The sequence below is a fragment of the Hemitrygon akajei genome, chromosome 2 (assembly GCF_048418815.1).
Source record: "Hemitrygon akajei chromosome 2, sHemAka1.3, whole genome shotgun sequence".
In the NCBI taxonomy this organism is placed as follows: domain Eukaryota; kingdom Metazoa; phylum Chordata; class Chondrichthyes; order Myliobatiformes; family Dasyatidae; genus Hemitrygon; species Hemitrygon akajei.
In genome coordinates, this window is record NC_133125.1 from 16,150,844 (window position 1) to 16,165,972 (window position 15,129).

General features: G+C 42.1%; 1 long non-coding RNA gene across 1 annotated transcript; it reads left to right on the forward strand.

Moving 5' to 3' along the window:
* The first annotated feature begins 12,002 nt into the window (after nt 1-12,002).
* Nucleotides 12,003-13,434, forward strand: LOC140737247 (uncharacterized). Its single transcript, XR_012101088.1, has 3 exons — nt 12,003-12,114; nt 12,411-12,458; nt 12,759-13,434. It is a non-coding gene; the product is annotated as an uncharacterized lncRNA (long non-coding RNA).
* The last annotated feature ends 1,695 nt before the right edge of the window (nt 13,435-15,129 follow it).

Here is a 15,129-nt window from a genome sequence, read left to right on the forward strand (position 1 = left end):
CTGCACAACACTAGTCGCTACACGAGCATAGCAACAGAGCCATGCTATGACCACTTTGCATGACAGGATGGACTTTCTTTGTTCTAATTGTGTTTTTTTCTTGAGTCATTTATGTTTTTTCCTTGTGAATGTTGCGTCTGTAATGTCATGTGCCTGTGATGCTGGTGCAAGGTTTTCACTGCACGTGTGCATAGATTTACATGTGTATATGACAATAACCTGAGCTTTAACTATTTTAGATGCGACCTACCCAATCTACCCAGGGACAAAGTAGAGGAATGGGAATGAGGGGATTGCTATATTTAGAGCCACCATGGACTTCTTAAAATAAATCATCTCCTTCTGCATTGTAGTTCTACTATGATTTCAGACAGAGAAGAACAGAAGCTGTATTGCAGATGCCCCCATCTGAGTGAAATATTGTTCTGGTTTGGAAGTGGTGCCTCATCTGACCTATTCCTTGAGTGCGATGCCTTGACTGCAATTACCTTTTACTGCCCCTCAGGCTCAATGGAGATCCAGGCCTTGTTCCCATGGCTTCTTACAAAGCTGATTAGTTTCCATGCACTCATCCCCCACTCTGTTACAGTAAACAAAGACAAAAGAAGTGTGATCAAGACAGGTCCGACAGTATTTGTGGAATAAGAAATATTTTTGACCTGAAATGTTTTGGCCTCCGACAGATGTAGCCTTACATGCTGTTTATACAGCATTGAACAAGAGAGCACAGTAGGGCCCTTCAGCCCGTGGAGTTATGCCTACATAAGCTTACCCCAAGATCAGTCTAATATTCCTAGGAGTCTCTTAAATGACCCCGTTCCCACCCGTGGTAGCGTGTTCCACACACCCACCACTCTCTGCTTAAAAAACTTGCCTCTGACATCTCCCCTCAATTTTCTTCTACTCACCTTAAACAAATGTCCTCCAGTATTGGCCATTGCTGCCCAGAGAGAAAGTGTCTGGCTCTTGGTATCTTGTGCACCCCTCTCGTCTTCCTTCGCTCCGAAGAGAAAAGCCCAAGTTCTTCATAAGATAGGCTCTCTAATCCAGGCAACATCTAGATAAATCTCCACTGCACATTCTCTACTGCTTCCACATACCTTATGTAATGTGTCAAACAGAAATTAACACTACACTCTAAGTAAATATACTTTGTACTCAAAACATTTAAATACTCTAAATATTTTAGTATTTTCTGTTTTATTTCTGATTTTCAGCAATCCACAGTTTTTTCTTTTGTTTTCAGCAAGTGCAATCTGGTTTATTTTTCTACCCGTTTTATAACCTGAATACCTTCTGATATCTACACTCAGCGGCCACTTTATTAGGTACACCTGTACTCCTCATTAATACAAACATCTAAACAGCCAATCATGTGGCAACAACTCAATCAATAAAAGCATGTAGTCATACTCAAGAGGTTTAATTGTTCTTTAGTCCAAACATCAGAATGAGTGAGAAATGAGTGATGAGTGACTTTGACTGTGGAATGCTTGTTAGTGCCAGATGGGGTGGTTTGAGTATCTCAGAAACTGCTGATCTCTTGGGTCTTTCACGCACAACGGTACTTAGTATTTACAGAGAATGGTGTGAAAACAATATCCTCCAGTGAGTTGCAGTTGTGTTGGTGAAAACACCTTTTAATGAGAGTGGCTGGAGGAGAATGGCTGGACTGGTTTAAGCTGATGAAAAGGCGACAGTATCTCAAATAACCACAAGTTACAACAGTGGCGTGCAGAAGAGCATCTCTGAATGCACAACATGTTAAACTTTGAAGTGGATGAGCTACAGAGGCAGAAGACCCCAAATACATACTCAGTGGCCACTTCATTAGGTACTGGAGGCTGAATGTATGCCACCCATCTGTAAATATCAAGAGATTATTTCAAGCTACAAACAATTTGCTGGAAGAACTCAGTGGGTCAAGCTTCATCTGCGGAGAAGAGGAACTGTCAACATTTCAGGTTGAAACTATGCATCACTCACATTTCAAAGAGATTATTTTACGTTTATTTAGAACAGCTAAACACTCTACTGATGGCTTTATAGATTTTCACATTATACCCTCAAGGGATTACATTCGCCCTTGGACTGCTGAGTGTTAATTTTGTCTCCCAAACTACTTTAAATAGGATGGATGATTCTTTGATCAACAGTCTAGTGGGAAATCAAGGTTACACTCATTACTGCCCTGTGACTCATTCTCTCAGTGAAAGTAAGACTGAGAATTAGATAAATCCTTGATAAACTAGGCACATTAAAGTAGGCTACAATTATTACACAACTGAGAATCAAATTAGAAAAGAGATTTCCGCAGCAGAGCAGAATCACCACTTGAGTAACACCCTTTTCTGCCTGGGTAAGTACAATAAAAATCACTTTGGTCTGTTTTAAGTGCTTTCTCCTTACACCTGCAGTACTTGAACTGCCTGTGATTGATTCACTCACTACACCATTTATCCTTGGGCTTTAGCCTCTGCCAGTTTGAGTCGAGCCTTGAGCCTCTGGCTGTAGCACCTGTATATTTTGAGACTCACCGAGCCGCTGTTGAAGAAGGCATGCTCACAAGCAGAAACTTGCAAGCATAGCATTTACCTTATCGTGCAATACACCGCAGGATGATTGGGATAGATTTGAATACTCACTTGCCTGATTGAGCAATGGCAATGAAGCAAACGGTATCTGCTCTGCAAAATGCCACTGAGCAGCGTACAGATTCAGTGACATTTACAGGTGAGACATCCGGCACAACAGACAATGAAAGGAATGCCTTTACAATTAGATAGCAGGTTCTCACTTACAGAAAAAGTTCTTAATGCCTGACAAGCAATTAATGACTTTGAAAAGTATCAAACACAGCCACAGTTATAGCTACCAAACAAAGTTCTAAGTAAATTTATTATCAAAGTACATATATGTCACCGTATACACCCCTGAAATTTGTTTTCTTGTGGGTATACACAGTAAGTCCAAGAAACACAATAGAATCAATGAAAGACCGCACCCAACAGGACAAACAACCAATGTGCAAAAGACAACAAACTGTGCAAATACAAAAGAGGAAAAAAAGCAATAAGTATAGAGAAGATGCAATGAAGAATCCTTGAAAGTGAGTCCATGGGTTGTGAGAACATTCAGTGATGAGGCGAGTGAAGTTAAGTGATGTTATCTCCTCTGGTTCAAGAACCTGATGGTTGAGGGGTAATAGCTGTTCCTGATCAACACGTACAAACAAGCTGGATGAACTCAGCAGGTCAGGAAGCATTCGCTTAAATGAGCAGTCAACGTTTTGGGCCGAGACCCTTCGTCAGGACTGAAGAAGGATGGGGCAGGGGCCCTATAAAGAAGGTGGGGAGGGTGGAAGGTGCCAGGTGTAAAACCAAATCAGAGGAAAGATCAAGCGGTTGGGGAGGGGAAGCAGGGAGAGGATAGGCAGGAGAGATGAAGAAGGAATGTAAGGGGAAAGCACTATGGGTAGTAGAAGAAGGCAGAATCATGAGAGAGGTGATAGGCAGCTGGAAGAGGAGGCAGAGTGAAAGTGGGATGGGGGAAGGGAGAGGGAGGGAATTCCTATTGTGTTTCCTATAGCTGTTCCTGAACCTGATGGTGAGTCCTGAGGCTCCTGTACCTTTTCCTTGATGGCAGCAGCGTGAAAAGAGCATGGCCTGGAAGGTGGTGGTCCTTGATGATGGATGCTGCTTTCCTGTGTAGATGTGGTCAATGGTGGGGATGGCTTTATCTTTGATGGATTTTCTATTCAAAGACATTGGTATTTCCATACCAGGCCATAAAAGTTCTAGTCAATATACTCTCCACCACACATATATAGAAATTTGTCAAAGTTATAGATGTCATGCTGAATCTTTGCCAACTTTTTAAGGAAATAGAGGACCCAGGTTGTCCTCTGAAAAAATAACACTGAAGAATTTAAAGTTGCTCTCCACCTCTGATCAGCTGATGAGGACTGGCTAATGGTCCTCCAGTTTCCTCCTCTAGAAGTCAATAATCAGCTCCTTGGCCTCGCTAACACTGAGTGAGAGATTGTTACTGTAGCACCACTCAGCCAGATTTTCAATCTTCCACCTATATGCTTTGATTTGGCCTATGGCAGTGGTGTCATCAGCAAATTTAAACATGACATTGGAGCAGTGCTTAGCCTCACAGTCATAAGTGTAAAGTGAGTAGACCAGGGCCTTGAGGTACACCTGTGCTGATGGAAATTGTGGAGGATATGTTGTTGCCAATCCGAACTGACTGGGGTCTGCAAGTTGAGAAAATCGAGGTATAAGGCCAAGGTCTTGAAGCTTATTGATTGGTTTTGAGGGATGATTGTATTGACCAAACTGTAGTCAATAAAAAGCATCCTGATTTATGCATCTTTGCTGACCAGATGTTCCAGGATTGAGTGAAAAGCCAATGAAATGGCATCTCCTGTGGACCAGTTGTGCTGGTGGGCAAATTGGCAGGAGTTGATATGTTTCATCAACAACCTCTCAAAACACTTCATTACATGTAAGTGCTGCTGAACCAGTATAATTGAATGCCTGCTTGAAGCAGGTGAGTACCTCAGACTGCTGAAGGAAAGGTTAAAGATCTCAGTGAACACTCCAGCTAGTCGATCAGCAATGTCTTTACTTCTCGACCAGGTCTTCCATCTAGGCTGGATTCACCCTCCTGAAGGATACTCTCAAGTAGGGCTCACTAACTTGCATATTGAGACGGCTTTCCAGAGATCATTGTTGGACCTTCGGTATCTTACTTGGTCACCAGACCTGAATGCCACTGATCTGGCCCTCAGCCGGTTACAGATCTCATGGTTCACGTAGGGCTTCTGGTTGGAGAACATGGCACGACAGTGTAGCAGTTCGTGTAATGCTAGTACAGTGCCAGCAACCAGGGGTTCAATTCATGGTAGTGTCTGTAAGGAGTTCATACATTCTCCCCATGACCGTGTGTGTTTCCTCCAGGTGCTCCGGTTTCCTCCCATATTCCAAAAATGTACGGGTTAGCCTGTTAATTGATCAATGGGTGTAATTGGGTGCTGTGGCTCATTGGGCCAGATAGGCCTATTACCATGTTGCATCTCTAAGTTAAAAAAAAAACAGAAATAAGTTATTAGTGCATCAAGTTATAAATTAGTATGAGATGAATGTGATACAGCCCAGTCCATCTCAGGAAAAGCGCTTCCCAAGAAAGCAGCATCAAAGACAGGGCACGCTGTCTTCACAGCACTGCCATTGGGAAGGTCCCACTCCACCCAGTTCAGGAACAGTTATTACCCTTCAACCATCAGGCTCCTGAACCAGCGTGGATAAACTTCACTCACCTCAACTCTGAATTGATTCCACAACCCATGGACTCACTTTCCAGGGCTCTATTTTAATTTTTATTTTAACTTGGCGATACAACACATTACAGGCCCTTCTGGTCCACACTGTCCAATTACACCCATGTGACCAATTAGCCTACTAACCCGTACGTTTTTGGAAAGTGGGATGAAACCAGAGCACTCAGAAGAAACCCACACAGTCACAGGGAGAATGTACAAACTCCTTACAGACAGTGGCAGGGATTGAATCCCGTTCAGTTATCGCTGGCACTGTGCAACATTGCAAAAACTCTACCACACATACTTCACACACACTGTCAAAGCTCGAAGATATCAATAAATCCCATCTTCCAGCAATGGCATTACCATACTCACTCACTGCTTTATGTTGTACATTGGCATCACTCTACTAAACAGACTCTTAATCATCACTCCTAACACGTGAATGTAACCAATTCTTTATAAAATCTAAGCACTACATCCTTCCTTTCATATTCTAGTACTCTTGAAATGAATGCGAGCAGTGCATTTGCTTTCCTTACCACTGATCTCAGGAGACTAATGATTAATTAAAAAGTATACATCACAAGTACTTCAAATAGATGTCCACAAGATGAGAGAATCACAAACATGAGAAAATCAGCAGATGCTGGAAATCCAAAGCAATATGTGCAAAATGCTGAAGGAACTCAGCAGGTCAGGCAGCACCTATTGAAAAGAGTAAACAGTCGATGTTTTGGGCTGAGAAACTTCTTCAGGACTGAGAGGGAAGAGTGGAGATGCCTGAATTAAAAGGTTGGGAGAGTGGTTCAGGCACTGACTGTTTACTCCTTTTCATAGATGCTGCCTGCCCTGCTGAGTTTCTCCAGCATTTTGTGTGTGATGTCAGCAAGAAGTAGATGCAAAGAAGAATGCGCAATTTTCAGGAACTTTATAAAAGAACAGGTAATAGAATCAGAATCAGGTTTATTATCACTGGCATGTGACATGAAATTTGTTAAATTAGCAGCTGCAGTTCAATGCAATACATGATATAGAAGAAAAAAACCCAAAATAAAATAATAATAAATAAATAAGTTACAGTATACGTATATTAAATAGATTAAAAATCATGCAAAAAACAGAAATAATATTTATTTAAAAAGTGAGATGGTGTACAAGGGTTCAATGTCCATTTAGGAATTGGATGGCAGAGGGGAAGAAGCTGTTCCTGAATCGCTGAGTCTGTGCCTTCAGGCTTCTGTACCTCCTACCTGATGGTAACAGAGAGAAAAGGGCATGCCCTGGGTGCTGGAGGTCCTTAATAATGGACGCTGCCTTTCTGAGACACCGCTCCTTGATGTCCTGGGTACTTTGTAGGCTAGTACCCAAGATGGGGCTGACTAAATTTACAACCCTCTGCAGCTTCTTTTGGTCCTATGCAGTAGCCTTCCCCCCGCCCCCATCCCCATACCAGACAGTGATGCAGTCTGTCAGAATGCTCTCCATGGTACATCTTTAGAAGTTGTTGAGTGCATTTGTTGACATACCAAATCTCTTCAAACTTCCAATGAAGTATAGCTGCTGTCTTGCCTTCTTTATAACTGCATCGATATGTTGGGACCAGGTTAGATCCTCAGAAATCTTGACACCCAGGAACTTGAAACTGCTCACTCTCTCCACTTCTGATCCCTCTATGAGGATTGGTTTGTGTTCCTTCGTCTTACCCTTTCTGAAGTCCACAATCAGCTCTTTCGTCTTACTGAAGTTGAGTGCCAGGGTGTTGCTGCGACACCACTCTGCTAGTTGTCAAATCCCATATCCCTCTCGTCACCACCTGAGATTTTACCAACGATGGTTGTACCATCAGCAAATTTATAGATGGTGTTTGAGCCTGTTATGAGTGATGAACAGACCAGATGGAAATGGGGTGCAGAGTTAACCATTTCCCCCTGCCCCGAGAACCATGAACAATTACTGTTGCTATGCTGCTCATGAGAGAGAGAGATGAAACACAGGCAAGAACATCTGCTACAGATAAGAGGGAGAGAGAGACGGTTGATTTACTGTATTTTGACTCTTCCTGGATTATTTACCTTTCACTACAAGGACTGTACTTTGCTCATTAACATTCCTCAGGAGACAGCAGGAGTGGCCTGATTTGATGGACACAGTCATTCAGAGTTGATGGGTAGCTGAGACCCCGTGAGTGAGGATAAAAGACAGGTCTGGGGAGACACCCTTCAGACACACCAGTGGACACTGACTGAGTGTTGTGAACCCACAAGAAAGATGGGGGTTTCGGAGACCGAATCAGGAGATCGGTCAGTAAAGCTCACAGTGTTACAGCAGGGACGGTGGGGACTTGTGTGTGTGTCCACTCATGCCAGAGTGACGAGTCCACCACAGAAGAATGGTCTAGCTGAAGAACAGAGGGGTCGTAACTGAATGACCACAACGACACGACGGAATCAGAAAGCAATAGGTTTGCCTGCTGCAGCTGTTACATCTCACTCACTCTCTCTCTCTCTCCAACGATTACAACACAACAACCATAACTACCTCAGCATGTATGAACTGCACTGAACTTTATACTTTTCTATGACAATTCATTTACCCCTAGACATCGATAGAGCTTGTGTATTATTGCTTATTATTATTCCTACACTTTTAGGTTTATTATTGCTAACTTGTTGTATATGTATATTTGCATTTTTGATACTGTATTGTGTAGTTTACCAATAAACACCTTTAGTTTTGGTACCGGACTCCAACGGATACTTCTGTCTTTGCTGGTCTGACACCCAGTTACGGGGTACGTAACAAGCTATGCCTAGCCACACAGTCATATGTACACAGAGAGTAGAGCAGTGGGCTAAGCACACAGCACTGAGGTGTACCAGTGTTGATCGTCAACGAGGAGGAGATGTTATCACCAATCTGCACAGATTGTGTCTTCCGGTTAGAAAGTTGAGGATCCAATTGCAGAGGGAGGTACAGAGGCCCAGGTTCTGCAACTTCTCAATCAGGATTGTGGGAATGATGCTATTAAATGCTGAGCTATAGTTGAATAGCAGCCTGACAGCAGTTCACATTATTCTTCTTAGGCACTGATATTATTGTTGCCTTTTTAAAGCAAGTGGGAACTTCCGCCCGTAATAGTGAGAGGTCGAAAATATCCTTGAATACTCCCGCCAGTTGGTTGACACAAGTTTTCAGAGCCTTATCAGGTACTCCATCGGGACCTTCCACCTTGCAAGGGCTCACTCTCTTTAAAGACAGCCTAACATCGGCCTCTGAGATGGAGATCACAGGGTCATCAGGTGCAGCAGGGATCTTCACAGCTGTAGTTATATTCTCCCTTTCAAAGCGGGCATAGAAGGTGTTGAGTTCATCTGGTAGTGAGGCATCTCTGCCATTCATGCTTTGTAAGAAGTAATGTCTTGCAAACCCCGCCAGAGTTGTCGTACATCTGATGTCGCCTCTAAACTCATTCAAAATTGTCTCCTCGCCCTTGAAGTAGCCCTCCACAAATCATACCTGGTTTTCTGGTACAGGCCAGGGTCACCAGACTTGAATGCCACAGCAGACGATGAACCTCCTGGTTCATCCACGGCTTTTGGTTTGGGAATGTACAGTAAGTCTTTGTAGGCACACACTCATCAACACAGGTTTTAATGAAGTCAGTAACAGCTGCAGCATACTCATCCAGGCTCGAAGATGAATACAGTACAGTCCACCGATTCAAAGCAGTCCTGTAGGCACTCCTGTGCTTCCCTTGTCCATATCTCCTTGGTCCTCACTACTGGTGCTGCAGTCTTCAGTCTCTGCCTATACTCAGGGAGTAGAAGTACAGCCAGGTGATCAGATTTCCCGGTGAGAGCATGGAATAGCATGGTAGGCACTCTTAATGTAGCAATGGTCAAGTATGTTGTTCCCTCTAGCATTGCAAGTGGTCTGTTTTTGGTAATTGCTTAGTGAATTTTTTCAGACTGGCCTGGTTAAAATCTCCCAAAACAATGGTGAAGGCATTAGGATGTGCTGTTTCGTGCATGTTGATCCCATTGCTCAGATCATCTAAAGCCTGATTGACATTGGCCTGAGGTGGAATATATATCGCTATCAAAATGACCCTGGAGAACTCCCGTGGTAGGTAAAAAACAGCTATAGAGTCTTTCAGTACTTGTAAACAGTAAAGTCAACAAACTGCTTTCAGTTCTGATGAAGGGTTGCTGTATATCTGATACATTAAATTGGGTTATTATTGTCACATGCACTGAGATACAGTGAAAGACTTGTCTTGGCATACAGTTTACACAGGTCAATTCATTCCAACAGTACATTACAGTGGAACAAGTAAAACAACAGCAGAATGCAGATTAAAGTGTTAACAGTTGCAGACAAAGTGCAGTTCAGGTCGACAATAAGGTGCAAGGTCATAATAAGACCATAAGATACAGAAGCACAATTAGGCTATTTGGCCCATCAAGTCCACTCTTTCTTCTGTTTATGGATCCTGACTAACCTGCTCTAACATTTCCGTCGTAATTTTTTCTTCTACTTGCTTCCCTAAATTTTCAGTTTTGTTTATGTGATAGTGGTTTGATTAATTGTGTATTCTCAGGATGCCATAACTGAAGGCATTCTTCTTCATTTGTCTATTTTGATTTTCTGCCTCTATGGGCAACTTGTGTCTGACCTATTTTGTGACAGTGTATATTCCAGAGTTGCATCCATTTTATCTTGCAAACTAGGTAGAGGATGATTGATTTTAATCATTAAATTTCATTTTGATAGGCTTTTAATGAGTTTTCCAACTTCTTTCTGATTTTATTTCAAACATGTTTAAAACTGTTCAAAACTTCTTGTTTAGGATGGTGCTACCGAACATGTGAGACAGCTCACTGGTAGTTCAAAAGGCAAGAAATTCGACTAAAAACATTACTGATAACACCTTTTCTGAAGCTTCCTGTAGAAGTAGTAGAGGCCAGTTCAGTTGTATCATTTAAGGTAAAATTGGATAGGTATATGGACAGGAAAGGAGTGGAGGGTTATGGGCTGAGTGCGGGTAGGTGGGACTAGGTGAGATTAAGAGTTCGGCACGGACTAGGAGGGCCAGAATGACCTGTTTCCGTGCTGTGATTGTTATATGGTTATATGGTTATGGTTAAATTGTGATAAACTATCACCACAAACAATGAGGAAGCAAGCAGAGACAGAGCTGATTTGAAAGGATTGGCCGTGCGTGTGCATCGCAAAGCCAAGACGCAACGTGTTCAAGACGGTGTCACAGATGCAGTTGGTATCGCTGTCGTCGTTGGAGTGAAAAATTGGAGGGGAGTCAATACGGAAGAGTTTCGATGCCTGCCCAGCTAACCTGGATGTGGGGATGGATCGCTCCAGGCACTGAGCTGATATGGTGAGATTGAGAGCAGCCTCGGGCTGTGTCACTGTGCCAACATTTGGGTCCCAGAGCGTGGCACCACCCAGCGTTAGGACAATATAAACGCTTGCCAGATAAACTGGAAAGCCTGAGGTTCAGGCTGATATTGCTCGCTCTCCCTGTTCATTCCTCCCTGCAGCAATGAGCCTGTGAACTTTCAGCTGTGAATTATCGAAACGAACTGACATAAAAATGGAAACATAATTTATTAAGTAAGTCATATTGTATTGGCAAGTGTTTGACTGAGCACTTTATCTTAGTTTGAGATCAGAACTCAGTTTTAAAAACTATGTAGAAGAACAGTCACACCCTGGAGGCACTTTTATAGTTTCAAAGCCATTTTATGATGGCAATCCCACAGTGTGAGAAATGGAGAACATAAACTGCATTTAATCTGGGCTCTGATTTGATCAGTTGGATCAAGAAAGTATCATATGTAGTACAATGCCAATAAGGGATTACTACTTTTAAAGACTTTCCTGTCATGATTTCTAGGAAACCACTTGCCCGCCCACCATTCTGAAACAATGTAAGTAGCAGTGGTAATCTCGCTAACATTAATTTGGTGACCTCAATTGTGCCTTTGATTTTGATGGGATGACACAAGCTATTATAATCAGCCATTCAGTAGCCACTCACATACTGAGTGAAAGAGCAAAGCAGTCTAAATGTCTCAGAAAGTTCTGAAATTAAACTGGAAAATATTTGGAAAAATCAGCAGATCAGGCAGAAGCCGATTGAAAGAGAAATAGAATTGACATTTGAGGTCAAAGATCCTTCACCAGAATAGGAAAAGAGAGAATCCTAATTATTTTGAAATTGTACAGAAGGTGTAGAATGCATGAATAGGACAAAGATAGAGTAACAGACACAAAATGCTGGAGAAACTCAGCAGGCCAGGGAACATCTGTGGAGGGGAGTGAACTCAGCCTGACCTACTGAGTTCCTCCAGCATCTTGTGTGTGTTACTCTGGATTTCCAAACTCTGCAGAATCTCTTGTGTTTAGGAGAAAGGCAATTTTGATAGTTAGGGAGGGAATTTTTTTTTTCTCTTCCTTATTTCTGACAAACGAACAAGGTGAAGAAAAATGATGAAATGAGGACAGTTGGCAGGTGAGCATTCCACAAACCACAATCTGATTTTTGGTCTTTCCAATGTAGACGAGGGCAAACTGTGAAAGCACAGTGCAGACTGGACTAAAAGGTGCTTCATTTGAAAGTTCTATTTAGGTTCATGGATGGTGGGAAGGGAAGAGTTGGATGGAGAGGGCTTCAATCTCCTGCAGCTGCAAAGGAAGGCGCTGTAAGAAGTGGAAAGATTGGCAGACCTGAGAAGTCTCGAAGGGTACTCTCTCTTTGAAAGGTGAGGAGAAGCTGTATCAAGTGATGGATATCATTGTATTATACAGTATTTTTATTTGCACCATTTGTCTACTTTTGCATATTAGTTTTTGTCAGTAATTATTTATGTGCAGATTTTCATAACTAATTGGGCCGAAGGGCCTGTATTGTGCTATAGGTTTTCTATGTTTCTGTACTGCTTTTCTATATCTGCCTGTACATGCTTGCAAGGAAATTAATCACAATATGGTAGATGGTGACATATATGTACTTTGAAAATAAATTTACTTTCACTTTTTTGACTGAATCTTGTTGCAGCTGGTGAAAAGGACGATCCATTGAATGTAGACATTGGTGGAGTAGAAGGTAAGGACAGGGTGCTCTTTAATTGTTCTGTCCAGGAGGGATATTTGCACCCATCTCCTTCAGCACAATGTGACCCAGTGGCCATGCTCTATGATCTGCATTTCATAACCTTTACATTCCTTTGTTTGTATTCGCACTCTGTAACTGTTCTACTTCCCCATTAACTCATCAGCTAGAGAACCTATGTCCATGTCAACCATGACCTCACCCTCTCACAGATATTCCCTTTATTCCTGTCCAACCCTCATCTAACCTCTCTACAATGTAAAGCTAATTCATTTTCCCTCTTTCTGATGACAGGTCTTTGAACTGAAGGACATCTTTCTGCAGACTTTGACTGACCTTCTGCGTGTTTCCAGTATTTTGTGCTTTAGTTGTAGATTCTCATCTCCAGCAGATGAATTTATTTTCGTGCATTTTCATTAATTTATTTTTAAATGAAGCAAATTATTGGAGGAACTCAACAAGTCAATTAGCAAAGGGAAAATCGAATTTTATTTTACTTCTTGAGGACTCCTGTGTCTTTATTTCTAGGAGTTTTGTGCAAAAAAATGAGATAAGTCACAAAGACATCCACTGCCAGGCCATTCCAGATCCCTGTGACATTTTTCAATGCAGTACAAAGAGAAACAAAAAGGTCAGTGGTCTCCTCTTGTGCCAAGGTGAGGCCACCCTCGGGGTGGAGGAGCAACACTTTATATTCTGTCTGTGTAGAGTCCAAGCTGATTACATGAATATCAACTTCTCCTTCTGGTAGATAAAAACTCTCCCCACTCGCCCTCTATTCCCCATTCTGACCTTTAACTTTTTGCCTGCCTATTACTTCCCTCTGGGTCTCCACCTCCTCTCCTTTCTCCCATGGATCACTCTCCTCTCCAATCAGATTCTTTATTCTTCAACCCCTTGACCTTCCCCACCCACCTGGCTTCACTTATCATATTCCAGCTAGCTTCCTACCCCACCACCCACATTTTTATTCTGGTACCTTCGCTTTCCTTCTCAGTCCTGAAGTAAGGCCTCAGCCCCAAACTGAAAATGATCTATTCATTGCCATAGATGCTGACCAGCCTGCTGAGCTCCTCCAGCATACTGCATGTTGCTTTAGATTTCCAGCGTCTGCAGACTTTCTCCTGTTTACCAAGAGAAACACATTCATATTTTGATTTGATTTTGCAATCTGAAAAATAAAATTAATTTTATTGAGCTCGGAAAAATTTTAAAATCAAATGAAGCTCAAAACAGTATGAAATGACACCTCTGTCCAAACTTATGGTCATCATTATCAAAACTGAAACAAAGATCTGTAAAAAAGAAAGGCATAGAAACATAGAAAACCTACAATGCTGTGCAGAACATGTACTTACTTTAGAAATGATCTTGGTTACCTGTAGCCCTCTATTTTCTAAGCTCCATATACCTATCCAGGAGCCTCTTAAAAGACCCTATTGTATCCACCTCCACCACTGTCGCTGGCTGCCCATTCCACACACTCACCACTCTCTGCATAAAAAACTTACCCCTCACATCTCCTCTGTACTTTCTTCCAAGCACCTTAAAACTGTGTCCTCTCATGCTAGCCATTTCAGCCCTAGGAAAAAGCCTCTGACTATCCACACAATCAATGCCTCTCATCAACTTATATACCTCTATTAGGTCATGTCTCATCCACCGCTGCTCCAAGGAGAAAAGGCTGAGTTCACTCAACCTCTTCTCATAAGGCATGCTCGCCAATCCAGGCAGCATCCTTGTAAATCTCCTCTGCACCCTTTCTGTGGTTTCCATATCCTTCCTGTAGTGAGGCAACCAGAACTGAGCACAGTATTCCAAGTGGGGTCTGACCACAGTCCTATATAGCTGCAACATTACCTCTCGGCTCCTAAACTCAATCCCATGATTGATGAAGGCCAATGCATCGTATGCCTTCTTAACCACAGAGTCAACCTGTGCAGCAGCTTTCCGTGTCCTATGGACTCAGAACTTGTGATCCTCCACACTGTCAAGAGTCTTATCATTAATACTGTACTATATCGTTAATATTTGACCTACCAAAATGAACCGCCTCCCACCTATCTGGGTTAAACTCCATCTGCCACTTCTCAGCCCAATTTTGCATCCTATCGATATCCCGCTGTAACCTCTGACAACCCTCCACACTCTCCGCAACACCACCAACCTTTGTGTCATTTGGCTATAAACTACAATCTATTTGTTCTGTTCTTAGATCCAGAGATCTGCATTAACCATCAGAAAATAGAAATCATAGAATAGTGTATATATAGGAAGGAATTATGTTGACATAAGTTAATTAAGCAACTGAAGCAATTTTCCAGAAGCTGAAAATGAAATCCAAAAAAATGAATATTGGCAGATCACAAAGATAAAATTACAATCAAAGCCTCATTCTTCGTTCTACAATTTTTTTTAATCATGTATAAAGTTGTTTCTACAGGAGGGTTTTTAAGTCAATTCTTTATTAATGACATGAAGTTCTTGACATCTGTTATGTGCTGGATTATGGAGACACCAGGACTTGCTGGTTGCTTGAAATAGCAACTAGAAATAAGTCTGACCCTTTTTAACAAAACATGCTAATTAGTTTCTTTGAGGTCGATTAGTATGGCCATGCAATTTCCAATTAAAAAGTGTAATGGCAATTTATTTCACAAGATTC